A 14,976-nucleotide genomic window follows, 5' to 3' on the forward strand; every position below is an offset into this window, starting at 1 on the left:
TTGCTATTCACATCACTTGTCACTGATCGATCGCTGCGTTCCATCACATCAATTAAACGCTTTTGTGGTGCAGCACGATCAGCTGATTTTACTCAGGGAGCCTCCGGCTGCAGCTGTGGCTGCTTCAGGTGTAGTTGGTTTGATCGGCTGGACATGCAGCCTCTCTTTTCCTCTGTTTGTGAGTCTGTAATGTAGTTAAGTGACCTGTTTAAACAGACTCCTTTCTCATTTTTACTTGTGACTGTCCTTTTTCAGAGGTTTGCGACTCACAAATAAAAGAAAAAGCTAGGATGACCTAATTAGGATGAGGCGGATCTGATGCAATTTCCCAATACTTATTATGTAACAGTTATTTGAACAAAAAAAAAAAAATATTGACCAGAAGAACATTAAAATAATAATAGGCTACCAATCACTACTATGGCTTCAACAGGTGGCATTTTATGCAAGGGATCAAATGAAGTACTCTGAAGTATTGGTATCAGTATCACCTTAAGCGTACTGGTTTTGGTACTGATATCGTAAAATTTTAAAACACCCAACATTAGTGATGATACACGAAAACTGGACGAGAAGATTTTAACACTATTTGAAGAAACATGAAATGCTGAAATATATGAGCGGGGGTCTACAGGTCCTCCTTCAGAAATTTGGAGCATTAAACTTAATTTCCTGCATTCTGGTGACATTTCCTCTCCAAGTTACAGTGGAAATGTCTTTGTTTATATAAAGAAATGCAGCTGGCAGCTAAAATCATCAATTAAAACTATGACAAAATATATACAGTAATCAGCAGCTTGTTTTTTGTTTGTTACTTCTATTGGACAGTGCATATTGTTTCTTCTATATGTAAAATGCATTGCACGTTTTCCTTCCTCGGTGCAAGCTATTTTTCAAACATTTGTTCTAAAAACAAACGTTTTTAAAAAGTGATGGGGATGAAATCAGCCATTTCAAATGTTACACAGTGTAAATGACACATATGAGTAAAAATAATCTGTGATTTGTGATGTCTGTTCAGAGAAATCTTCATGTGTATTTAAGCAGCCATCGTGCCCAAGGTCAAGACATGATAAAATACCATAAACGTTGTCATGACCCTACATGGAGAAAATGCTTACTGTACTGCAGACTGTAATAAAAGGCATGAGTCATGTTTCATTTGCAGAAACAAGGAGACAAACAAATCAGCTTTCAAATAAATGATAGCATTACATGGTCATTTATATAATTTCAGTAGCATTTAATCTACATTTATGTCGAACAGAGTAAGTTAGTTGTTTAAAGGCATTTAGGCCTAAAAGCAAAATAATTAAATCTTTAGAAAGTTTAATTTATGATTCTGATATTAATTTATGCTCTAACCTAAGTTCAGTCAGGACGCTCATCAATGTTTGAACGGTTTGTTGCAACTAGTGTCAGTGACCCAAACCTTCCAGGAGTTAAAGTAGTTTTCAACAGGATTCAATAAGCGAGTCTTTGTTTTATGTCCTATTAAAGTGTCGCTGTCTGTTCTGTGAGCCTCGTGTGTTTCTGATGTTTATCTGGTCATTATTAGAGGGCAGAACTTAATAGATAATTAAACGTGTACAAAAACATATAAACTTAATACAGAAGGCCTCACTGATGTAAAACACAGAGTCCATTTCCTCTCATCTTGGCAGAGTCTTGTCCTGACCCCTGGGACAGGTTAGTTTGATCCAAGCTCCGTGGGGTCTCTAATATAACTAATGTTACTGGGATAAATAAAGAATAAGCCAGATAGAGAGAAACGAGAGACAGAGACGTCATGGCTCATTGTGTGGTCTAACACTTTCTCTCTCTCTCTCACAGCAGCCCTTTACTTGCCCAAGATGTTGCGATATTACCTCAAAGTTTAGTTTGAATAACCTGAAACATGCAACAAGACAAATTATTTAAGGACAGACCGCAATTCCACCTTTCATGGTATCAAATTAAAGTGTGATTATTTTACACACTGCTAGCCGCCAGCACAAGTAGCAAGCAGATTATCATGTGTAGTGTTCTTCTAATTGGAGGATGCATCATAAACAAATAATAACAACCAAGCAGCAGTCAGCAGAGTCTAATACAGCAGGTATCATCCTGCATTACAGTTAGGTGGCTGCCTGGTGGAGAAGTGCAGCCATCCTGTCAAAATGACACAGCATAGTTCATTTGGAAAACATTTTGTCTTTTAATATATAATGCTAAATAAATACAAAATACTTTTGTGATTCAAAATTATGTTTGTTGGTAAAAGAATTAGTGACCCCCACAGGTTCATGATTTTACTGCTTCCATGGGAGTTTAGACCTGAGCACGTAACTCGAACCCTGGATTAGACGGGTCCCTGTTAAGATGTGGGCACAACAGTCTTGATTTCCGTTGCTTGTCCTACATGAGTCCCATTTTGTCCAGACAAGACCTTCAGGAGCAGCTTTAAGTCCAAGCTGGGCCTACATGGCTGTCCTGCCCTCTTTTCTTTCCTCTGGGTGTTCACCGCACCCGCAGTGGTGCCTGGTCCGGCTGATCTGCCTGGTGATCGTCTAAGATCCGCTGCTCTTAAATCCAAAAGCCGGCTCCTTTTCCAATAACTGTATTTCTGTCATAGGTAACACATGTTTCAGCAATAAAGCCAGAACAAACAAGGAACAGTTTGAAAGTTTGACAGCAACAATATGATTGGCTCACAGAGGTTGTGGCAAATTCTGATTGGTTTAACTGAAAGAATGAACGCCCTCAATCTAATGACGGAGTTGGAAGCAGAAAAAAAAAGAGGGGGCGGTGAGAAATAGATCAGCATGAACGATGTCTTCCTGATTCAACTTCTGCTGAGCTTCAATTCTCAGGAAAAAATATCTGCAAAGATAAAATGAGGAACCAGCAGATCTCAGAGCAGTAAAATATCATCTTATCTGTGTTCTTCAGCAGCTGCTACAGTATCACCATATTGCACCATGGACATCAGGAGTCAGATTCTGGTGGGAGAGGAGTTTGACTCCACCTGTCTGTTCATGTGTGCTGTCAAACATCACCATGGATCCTGTCTGTTTTCTAATAAACACTATCTGAAGAAAACAAGTTGCATCATGCAAACATTTATCTTAATAACAATCTTCACACCTTCAGCTTCCTCTTCTTCTTGTTTTCAGTTGGTGAAACACGTCATTGTCACAATAGACCTGAACAAAGTGTGAACTCTGATGGCTGCATCTCATGTTGCTGATCAAGAATTTGGGGTCTCTGTCAGTCACTGTGGATGAGAGAAAATACATTTCAAAAAGTGAATATTGTAAGTTCTTGGACATCGATAAGAAATTCAGAGAGTCACTATGATGAAGTGACATCATCCTAACCACAGGAAGTAGCTGCTGCGTCTCTCTACTAAGCACTAGTTTAGAAACTCAGACAGTTCTGAGCACGAGAACAAGAGACAGAAGAAGGAGAGACTCAGAGAATCATGATGGTTGAGTTCAAATGGATTTCTTTATTTCTTAGCGGTGCTTCAGTTTACAGGTAAGAATACATATATCACATATATAAATGGAAGGCACATTGTAAAAAATAACTTGATCAATATTATTAAAGATTCTTTATTAGCTACATTTGATTTAACTAAGAAAACCAAATCTGTTGTTTCTAATGTGGTGAGTTTAGTGAACTCTTGGAAACTAAGGATAAAGAAATAATCGTCACTAACTATGAACATAACAGACATTTTCTCATTTCACTTTATTTTTCATCATTTTCTCAACAGCAGCAGCTGAAAAACTTCCCCCTCCTTCACTGTCAGAGTTGGAGATGAAGTCACTTTGCCTTGTGAAAATGTGATAGACGGTCAGCAAAACTGTGAAATACTACATGGACCTTCAAGGGTTCAGTAAGCAGATCAGCAGTAGCTGTTTGAACTTGGGCAGATTGGTGAAAACGCTAAATCTAAATCAGACAGACTGAGTGTTACAGAGACTGTTCCTGGTTATAAAGAAGGTCACAGTCGAGGATGTTGGTCGTTACAGTTGCAGACAGTACAAACAAAAAGAAGGACAACATCAAGGTCCAGACTCTCATGTTTATCTGTCTGTTATTATCAGTGAGTATTTCCATCATAATGTTTTCAGCTCAAACTGTCTTGTTAGAACAATATACTGAAACATTACAATAATTATGATCACAGTGATGAAGTTAACTTTACTCTGTTGTCTTTCTCTCACAATATCTCCATCTTCACCAGTGACTGAACGTAAGGACTGATAGGTGACGTTAACCTGCTCTGTGTCGACACGTGAACAGTTCTGTAGACACACAGTGAAGTGGCTGTATGAGGGTAAAGATGTGGACAAAGAACAAAGACATGAAGACATCACAGTCTGTCTGCTACGCCGCTGTGTCTTTCCTGGATTCTCATTTTGTTAACAAATCAAAGTCTAACTTGAAGTGTGAAGTGACAGATGGTTACTCTGGAAAAGTGCAGCTGTTCACCTTCAGCCCTCAGTCCTCAGGTGAGAAAACGGTGAATACTGAGCTGTTCAAGATGACTAAAACCACCGAAACATTTGTTTATTTGATGACAGCAGATGGTAAACACGAGGTATTTATTAACTGAACAGTTTCTTGGGTTGTGTTATTTAATTCATGCAAGTGACGCAAAAACACAACAACTGAAAACACAAAATCAACAACCAATGACACTTCACCAGAACTACAAGGTAGTAACTCATCTTTCTCTGGAGTCTCTCTGTCTTCCTGTCAGCCTCTTTCTCTCCCCATAGTGAACTTCATTAATCTACTTTTATTTTATTCATTGTCTAATTATTTTTACATGTTTCTACTTTCTGCCTTTTGATGGCAAATAAAATAATCAAAGCCTCTTTAATTAAGTCACTTTCTGGAAAGACAAAACTGACCATTCATTGTATAAAACAGAAAATAGGAAGTGATCGAGAAAATTATTATTGATTATTGATTGTATCTTTCTCCTCTTTTGAAGTCTAAAGTCTGAATGTCAGAGCGACACTCGGCTGTGGAGATATTTTCTTATTCAGTCAGACGTCTTCACACAACACAAAATAACAAAATAAGATGTTGTCCTCTTTTATTCTCATTCCAGATCAGAGGTGGTTCATAATTGTGTTTGTGGGAGTTGCAGCACTCTTAATAACTATTGTTATTGTTGTTGGACTCATCAGATGGAAGAAAACTAAAGGTGAGAGCAACCACAGATATATAAACAAGAAGTTTTGATGAACCTGGATTTTATTGTTGAAGCTAAAGTCGACTCTCTTTTGTCTCTTCAGAAAAAAAACCCAGATGGATGAAAACACTGTGAGTTTACGGCTGAGTAATCAAATGTTTCTACAGTTATGACAGAGCTGAATCAGCTGCTCTCTGACAGAGTCATCCAAATCTAAACAGCCTTCACAGAGCCAGTGTTTGACCACATGGAAGTACACTCTGTTTGTTTGTTGTTTTCAGGGACGGAGCTTAAACCCTGCAGTGAGTCCAGAAAGCAGTCAGGACACGGTGAGATCTCACACTACACCCAGGACAAAGTTACACTCACTGTTTTTAGATTTGTTGTTGAAAATGTAGCTCTATGAGACACACAGTGACTCTTGAATCTAAGTTCTTTCTGCAAGAGAAGAAGTGGGGAGTCTGATGATGCAGCTGGACGACACCAGAACAGACCAGAACACAATCAAGTCCACATGTTACTGAGCAGCCATTATGTTGTCTTCTCTGTGTAGGCTGATCCTGAAGATGGTGTTTCCTACGCCTCCATCAGCTACACCAGGAAGACCAACAGTAAAGGCCGGGTAAGCTGTCTGATTGGTTCTAGTGATGATGGCAGTGAATGAAAACACTTCTCTCATTTAATGTTGTGTAATTTCTGTGTTGTGCTGTTTGTCTCTTTTCCAGGTTCTGGGTAAAGATGGTGATGATGAAGATGATGCAGTGACCTACATCACCGTGAAAGCTTCCTCTTCTTCTGCTGGAGCCTCAGCTGATCCCAGCGACCTCTACGCCACCGTCAACAAACCAAACAAATAAGAGACCACAGTGTAGTTACAGCTCATATCATTACAGTTCATTGATAACTGATAGATGTTTTTATTAGACTTATTTTATGATCATTTTCAGGATGTATTGCTGTAAAAAGCCTTTTAGTCCAGAAGGGGGTGCAGTAGGTTAACTAGTAGCACAATAACAACATTATCTGGCTGCTTGAAATGTAACTGAACATAATATATGGGACATTTAGCTTGATGAACTTGCTGTCAGGCACTTTAATGTGCTAGTGCTGTGTTGTAGTTAAACATGTATTAGTTTTTACTGTTATTTCTGTATCAGCTGTTATTGTGTGATATGCAGTCATTTTAACATCTATATTTCTGTTCAGGTTATTTTTTATGTTCCTGTATGAAAGTAATTAAAGCAAACTAAGAGGAAGTGGGACAACGCTCATCTTGACTGAGTCTCTTTTGAGAGTTGAATTAAACAGCTGAATGAGAGGAAAATGTGGAAACAACACAAGGTTTAATTTTTCACTGTTAATTCCAGATACTTCAGGTCAGTGTGAACTTCATACCAGCTCATGTCAGCCATCCGAGAAGGAGGTCTGTCTACATTTATAGCAACAACTGACATATGAGAGAAAATGGAAAGGACAGTCACTATGAGGAAGTGACAAATGACTAATTAGAGGAAGCAAATACAACATTTCTCTTGTGGTGGCAGGCCGGTCCGTCCCCAGGGTCCCTTCCTGCTCTTCTGCCCCCCACTGCTATTGCAGTAATAAAATGTGATGCACACTCTAACAAAACAGATTCCATTTCCACAGGAAATGCTGCAGCGGTTGCGGCTGCTCGGCTGGTGTTGCCCGAGGACTGCTGAGTGTCTGCAGCACCCGCACTCTGGGGCGATGTCATGAGCGGCTTCCTCACAGTGACCCTCTGCTTCATACTTCATACATTTAAAATATATTACAAATACATTATTTTTCCTCATTGTTCACAGTGGACTGTTAAGTCTGTGGAGAAAACATTGAACATTGATTATTACAAATCCATAAAAACAGCGACACCTGGTGGGCCGAATAAAAAGTGTATATGCAGACAATGCAGACCTCTGCTTCCCAAACATACAAACACACAGCGCTTAGACTAGGAAAGAGATGCTGAAATCTCTGCCCAGCTACATTGCTCAAGGTATACGGCCTGCCGTAATAAAATGGCGGCTAGAAAGTAAAAATGAAAACATTACCAAAACTTATATTAATGATCGAAATAACACCAAAGAGCTACATAACATAATTGTATTAACATTAAATAATATGCGTTAACAGCTATAACAAAAGATATTGCAATATCTCTTTAACTCAGTCTCTAAATTATTAAACAAAAAAGCTTTTAAAACCTCGTAATTAGCAAATTACTTAATAAAAGATCTATTAATATAGGCTTTATATTACTTTATATCTCCCTCAACTCAACTTATTTATAGAGCTTTCAACACCACAAGTGGAACCAGAGTGCTGTACAGAAGATATAAAGAGAAAATAAAACAGACAAAAAACACAGCAAACATACACAAGTCCCATCATCTTTTTGTTTTTTGTATTTTATTTAGTTTCTTTTATCATTCATTGTATTTTTGTTGTTGTTTATGTTTTACTGTTCTGTACTTGTGTTTTATTTATCCCCGTCTACTTAGTCTTTACATTTTCTGTATTGCCTTTGTCTATTAGTGCATATAATTTTCTTGTGATGTTATTTATTTTCACTGCTTGATTGTGGTTAATAAAGTTTTAAAAAATACCGAAAAACTCCTCAGTACTGAAGTAACTATTGGTTTTCTTAAAAGTCGCTAGAAATTGCTAAATGTCGTCATCACCTAACTTGCATAGTTGGTCATATGCATGTAATTGTGATGGACGCTGTAGGATAAATGAATAACGTCATGGGAAAGAAAAGTGGATATGAATATGTTTAGAACTACAACCATGTAGTTGCACATGCGTGTGTCATCTGTGGTCTCTGACTGCAGCTGGGAGGGACGGCTAACTTATACTCCTGCGTAGGGTCTACGTGCGAACCTACGCCGTAGGCTACGCTCGTAGACATGCATTTATACTTGATTCACTGTGTTACAGCCACCGTTTGGCTGCTAATAAATGTTACTTCAAAGTGCGGGATACTTCCAGCTGGCTCGGAGGCATTGCGAGGCTACCCCAGCCGACCAATCACAGAGCTTACGGTCCACGTCGACTCGACGTGTAGTTACATTTTTGAGGAGGTGCAAGTCAGGCGACGGCATAGCCTCTGCGTAGCACCGTAGCCTACGCCGTCACCTACGCCGACACCTACGCCGACACCTACGCCGTCGATTTGATGCAGAAGTATAAATTACACTTTGGTGAGGACTCATGGGTGCTTTGGGACGGAGGAAGTGCCCCCGGCAGCTCTCGCTGCTCATTGAGAGGAGTAAGAACGATACGTGCTTTGATGTCAGAGTCTCCAAAAGTATCCATAACACCAGATAAAGTGGCTAGAGTTGTCGCTAGTAGATTCTTTGAAAAAGACGGGTCAGAAAACTTATGAAAAATAACAAATAACAGATAAAACTGCAAGTATGTTTTTACATTTGCTAGATTTAAACTGATCAGCCATAACATTATGACCACCTGCCTAATAATGTGCAGGTACCCTTTTTGCCGCTAAAGCCTTGACCTGTCCAGACAAGGACTCCACTAGACCTTCTAAGGTGCACTCTGGCATCTGGCCCCAAGACATTAGCAGCAGATCCATTAAGTCCTGTAAGCTGTGTGGTGGGGCCTCCATGGATTGGACTTGGCCAAACAGGACAAGCCACAGATGCTCGGTTGGACTGATATCTGGAGAATTTGAACTCATTGTTTGCTTCAAACCATTCTTGAATCATTTTTGCTTTGTGGTGAATTATCCTGCTGAAAGACGCCACTGCCATCAGATAATCCTGTTTCCATGAAAGGGTGTACATGGTTTGATGATGCCCCAGGTCATCATCAGAGGGTCAAACCTCCAGAGCTCTGCTGCTGTTGTTAACCACATTCTCACAGAAACACTTCCTTTTAAATCTCTGAACAAAAATAACTGCAAAGATAAAATGAGGAACCAGCAGATCTCAGAGCAGTAAAATATCATCTTATCTGTGTTCTTCAGCAGCTGCTACAGTATCACCATATTGCACCATGGACATCAGGAGTCAGATTCTGGTGGGAGAGGAGTTTGACTCTTCACCTGTCTGTTCATGTGTGCTGTCAAACATCACCATGGATCCTGTCTGTTTTCTAATAAACACTATCTGAAGAAAACAAGTTGCATCATTGCAAACATTTATCTTAAGTAACAATCTTCACACCTTCAACCTCTTCTTCTTTTCAGGAGGTGACCAAAGTGCACAACTGGACACAGTTTACACTTGCCGAGTAATGACGTAATGACGGTAAAACAAAAGTGGCTAAAATGTTGCATTTAAAGCAGAAACAAAATGTCTGATCTGAGAGGCCACACATGCACCTGATGAAATCAATCAAAGGTAAAATGGACTGCATCAGGTCATTCAGCTCATCATAGAGAGCTACTGTGGTCTAGTGTGTGTCTGGCAACTCGTCTGAAAACACATCAGTGACTCATGTCCTTCAACTCCACATGAACCACAGCTTCCTCCTCTGCTGCATCTTTAGAGAAATTATATTGTGTGTGTGTGTGTGTGTGGGTGGGGGGGGGGGGGTACTTGTGCCTTTTTCTTTCCACTTCAAGCACTGATCAATTATTTTGAACTGAAGAGGAAGTGTTTTCATGAGAATGTGGTTAACAACAGCAGCAGAGCTCTGGAGATTTTACCCTCTAATGATAACCAGATAAACATCAGAAACACATGAGATTTTCTTCAGGTCTTGTACCTGTTACCATTTTCCTTCAAGTCAGTCAGTCAGTCTTGTACTTATAGTCCATGTTTGTCCTACTGACGAGAATACTGTAAACTTTGAGAGAACCACTGCATCTCTCTAAAAATACATTTGTATGTTGTCCACAAGCAGCAGGGTGCCTCGCTCTCTCTCTCTCCCTAGTTTATCCTCCCTATTCTCTCTTTTCGCTCAGTCTTCTCTGTGCTGGACCATTGACTGTCCTGGGACTTCTCTCTCTTTTCTCTCTCTCTCTCTCTCTCCTGGCTGTCGTTACCTCATTCCAGATGTTTTGAATCTGGATCTATGTCCTCATGAAATTCGTCCTCTCCTCTCCTTTCTCTCTCTCTCTCTCAGTTCATTTTTGTTTACTTATCTGTGTGAATGGTGTGCCTGAGTTCTACCTCTCTACAGGTCTCCATTTTGGAGATGACATTGTGTGGCGACACAAGCCACGAGCACAGTAATACAACAAACAAACGGATGTTTAGAGAGAGGCAGTGGTTGTCATTTTTCTCATCAGTAGGACAAACATGGACTTTAAGGACGAGGCCGACCCGCAGGAAGGATAATGGTAACAGGGACAAGGCCTGAAGAAAACTGCATTTGTTTCTGATGTTTATCTGGTCATAAGAGGGTAAAACCTCCAGAGCTCTGCTGCTGTTGTTAACCACATTCTCACCAAAACACTCCCTCTTCAGATCTCTGAACAAAAATAAGTGCAAAGATAAAATGAGGAACCAGCAGATCTCAGAGCAGTAAAATATCATCTTATCTGTGTTCTTCAGCAGCTGCTACAGTATCACCATATTGCACCATGGACATCAGGAGTCAGATTCTGGTGGGAGAGGAGTTTGACTCTTCACCTGTCTGTTCATGTGTGCTGTCAAACATCACCATGGATCCTGTCTGTTTTCTAATAAACACTATCTGAAGAAAACAAGTTGCATCATTGCAAACATTTATCTTAAGTAACAATCTTCACACCTTCAGCTTCCTCTTCTTCTTTTCAGGAGGTGAAACACGTCATTGTCACAAATAGACCGTTGGACCAGACACAGTATGAACTCTGATGGCTGCATCTGAAGTTACAGATCAAGAATTTGGGGTCTCTGTCAGTCACTGTGGATGAGAGAAAACTACATTTCAAAAATGTAAAAGTGAAAATTGTTTTTGGCTGTTTGGACATCAACAAGAAATTCTGAGAGACTGAAATCTAAAACAGACTAAAAGTCACTATGAGGAAGTGACATCACCCTAACCACAGGAAAGTAGCTGCAGCGTCTCTCTACTAAAGCACTAGTTTAGAAACTCAGACAGTTCTGAGCACGAGAACAAGAGACAGAAGAAGGAGAGACTCAGAGAATCATGATGGTTGAGTTCAAATGGATTTCTTTATTTCTTACAGCGGTGCTTCAGTTTACAGGTAAGAATACATATATCACATATATAAATGGAAGGCACATTGTAAAAAATAACTTGATCAATATTATTAAAGATTCTTTAAGCTAAACTTTTCAACAAAGAATACACTTAGCACAAGACGAGTTTCAAACTACTGAAAACAGTATGAGCAGATACCACCACAACAGGATCTGTAGTTTACATTTTGACATTGATGAATTCGATATATCTGTTTCTTTAACCCCCGCTACCCTAGAGGATAAGTAATTGACCATGAGTGTTTGTATAACCCCCCTTCCCCCTCCTTCTCTCTGACACTTGTGGGTTCACTGTGGATGGAGATATTAACTTGTTTAGTCAGTCTCAGTCACTGAGGAATTCTCAGTCTGATTGTTAAATGTACATTTAACAAAGACATGCAGGCAAAGTAACTGATACAGAGACTTTTTCCCCCTGATTTATGTCATTTAGCGGTTTGTTTCACTAGTAAATGGTTGAATGTTTTGAAATGCTCTATACAGTGGCTGTTGACAAATCATTGTTTTGAATGTTTTCAACCCGAGCAACACAACCCATGACCACATAGTCTTTCATCTCATTAATTAAGAATTTTGCTGGTTTGTTTTGTTTGTTGTCAAACTAGTTACCAGATTTTGTTTTAACTTAAAGCTAATATTATATCAAATATCTAATATTGTACCAAAAGTAACTTTTTGATTTGGTAAAAAAAATATCAAATTCATTTTTAAACATTTTTGTTATACATGGAAAATACAAGTTATTTACTGACTCAACAGTTGTGTTCTTTCATTTCTGCAGGTGACGCACAAACAACAACAACAATAACTAAACCAAGAACAACAACAACAACAACAACAACTAACCAAAACAACAACAATAACAACAAACACAAAATCAGTTACAGCCATAACAACCACTGATACTTCAACAAAACTACAAGGTAGTAACTCATCTTTCTCTAGAGTCTCTCTGTCTTCCTGTCAGCCTCTTTCTCTCCCCATAATAAACTTTACTTTTAATTTATACTTTATTCATTTAAAGAAATGTTGTTATACAGGTTTTTATTTTTGGTATTTTTATGTCAAAATAAAAAAAGAGAAAAACTTCTTTAATTAAGTCACTTTCCGGAAAGACAAAACTGGCCATTCATCGTAGAGTAAATGATAAAATAGGAAGTGATTGAATATAATTATTAATTTATTTTCAATCACTCAGTGAAAGAATGTATAAGACTGAAGTACAAGTCTTGCTCTAAAATGAAGGAAAATGACTTTTTTAATAAGCTCTGCTCTAAGGTGTTTTTTTCTCTTTAAAAAGTTTTGTCGTTTTTTTTTATCTTGAAATAAAAAGCTAAAAAATTGCATCTTCCCATTGAAGTAGTGGAGCATTTAGACACTTTTGTAATTAAATGAAAATAAAGTTACATTTTTAACTCCAGTCCCTCTCTCTCCTCTCTCTCTCTCCTCTTCTGAAGGCTAAAGTTTGAATGTTACAGTAACACTCAGCCAGGGTTCAAGTTATTATCAAAGCTTTGTGGGGGCCTCTGATATACTAATTAACGTTATTGGTGGAGATAAATAAATAAATAAATAATAAGGGGAGAGAGAGAGAGAGAGAGAGAGAGAGAAATCATTGCTTATTATGTGATTTAACACAAACATACACACAGAGCAGTCCACTACTTGCCCCAGATATCTGCAATCTGCGGCCTGATGCTGGAAAAGTGCATCCATCCTGTCAGCGTAGTTGAGTAGGAAAGTATGTTCATGTAAGTCTGTTTATCTTTTTAATTTAAAAAGTACTACTTAGTAGGTACTAATCACAATGAAAAATACATTATTTGTGATTTTAAAAAAATGGTTGTTGATAAATGAATTAGAGACCCCCACAGATGCATGATTTTACTGCTTCCATGGGAGCTCAGACTCTCCTTATGGGAGCTCAGCTCAGCTCTCACGTAACTCGAACCCTGCAGTCGGCTGTGGTGGAGATATTCTCTTATTCAGTCAGTCTCAGTCAGATGCACTAAATAACATATAAAAAGTTGTCCTCTTAATTACAGACATTTAAACAGAAAAAGAAATGTGCTGCCTAAAAGTTTTTATTCTCTTTCCAGTTTTGTTTCTCATCATTGTGTTTGTGGGAGTTGCAGCTCTCTTAATAACTATTGTTAGTGTGGTTGCACACTTCAGACAGAAGAAAAATAAAAGTGAGCGCAACCACAGACATTATAAACAAGAAGTTTTGATAAAGCTGGATTTTCACTGTGGAAAAGTCGACTCTTTCTCTTTTCTTTTCAGGGACAAAAACACAGATGGATGAAAACACAGTGAGTTTATAATGTTTTTACAGTTGGTACTTTACACAGCAAACCAGTGTTTGTGACATCTGTTCTTCATTCTGAAGTGTAGATATAGATAGAAGAAGACAAACAGAAACAGGACTCACTATGATGATAATTTAATTACACCAACACAAGCTACAGCCTCCAAAGAACACATAGATCTGAATCTACATGTCTTTGACAGTGTCAATACAAATGAACGTGCTCTCAGACAGACGCTGTGGATTCTGCTTTATTTCAGCAGAGTAGGACCGGTTACCATGGCAATGCGCGTTCATGAGTTTGTTTATCATCAAACTCTCTGCAGAATCCACAGCGTCTGTCCGAGAGCATGTTAGGTGCATGTTTCAGCAGTACTGTAGAAGGTGTGACAAAAGCCTGTCAATATTTAAATATATTTGAAGAAAAATACTTTTCTAAGCCTAAATCTAAGACACGGAGTCTAGTTTATTTATCGGTAGAATGGTCAGAAGATGAAATAGTTATGCAGTTTTTTAACACCTTATACTTGAATATAACATAGGAGCCTCACACTCAGCAACTAGAGCCAGAGGGTTTTGAAGAGTTCCTTGTTTGCTGCTCTCATGTACAGTAAGTCTAGTTTAAAGACAAGAAATGAGCAAAACTGGGTAAAGTGGTTAAACAAAGAATGACCTGCTGACTGAGAAATTATGACCCCACTAGATGTATCAGTAATTGCAAGTTTCAAACTCTGAGGTATTCTCAGGCAAGTAGCCCACACAGAACAAAAAACAATCAGCTGATCGAATGCACTTGTAGCAAATATGTACTTTCTATCAGTTAATGTTTTTCACCCTTTTGCCAATAAACATGTATATCCCAAGACCTACTCAAAGGTCACAATAATGACACCATCATTAGAGCTTCAAAACTATTCAGTGTATAGATAATTATTTTTTTATGTAACTTCTTAGTGAATGTCACATTTGTCTCTTAAAGAATTTCTCCAGCTCTGCCAGGAGTCTTTCTGGTCAGAGTGCGCCTCCCTATGGCGCCTCCAGTGCTGGTGTGCTGGCATTTGATAACCAGCAGTGGAAGAAATCAAACTATGCGCGGATGCTTGTCAGAAGCATTAAACTTAAACAGTTGTTCGCTTGTATTGTGAGATGTGTGCTTTTATTTAAACAACTTCCTGTTCAACGTACTGAAATGCTTTTATACAACATACATTTTACTTGAGTGTGTGAGAGCGTTTAGTTGTGTGTGTGTAAAAGCATTTTACTTGTGTGAGCTTTTCAGT

The sequence above is a fragment of the Micropterus salmoides genome, unplaced genomic scaffold, assembly GCF_014851395.1.
Source record: "Micropterus salmoides isolate LMB-PRFRI ecotype aquatic unplaced genomic scaffold, ASM1485139v1 Ms_hic_scaffold_2, whole genome shotgun sequence".
NCBI lineage: Eukaryota > Metazoa > Chordata > Actinopteri > Centrarchiformes > Centrarchidae > Micropterus > Micropterus salmoides.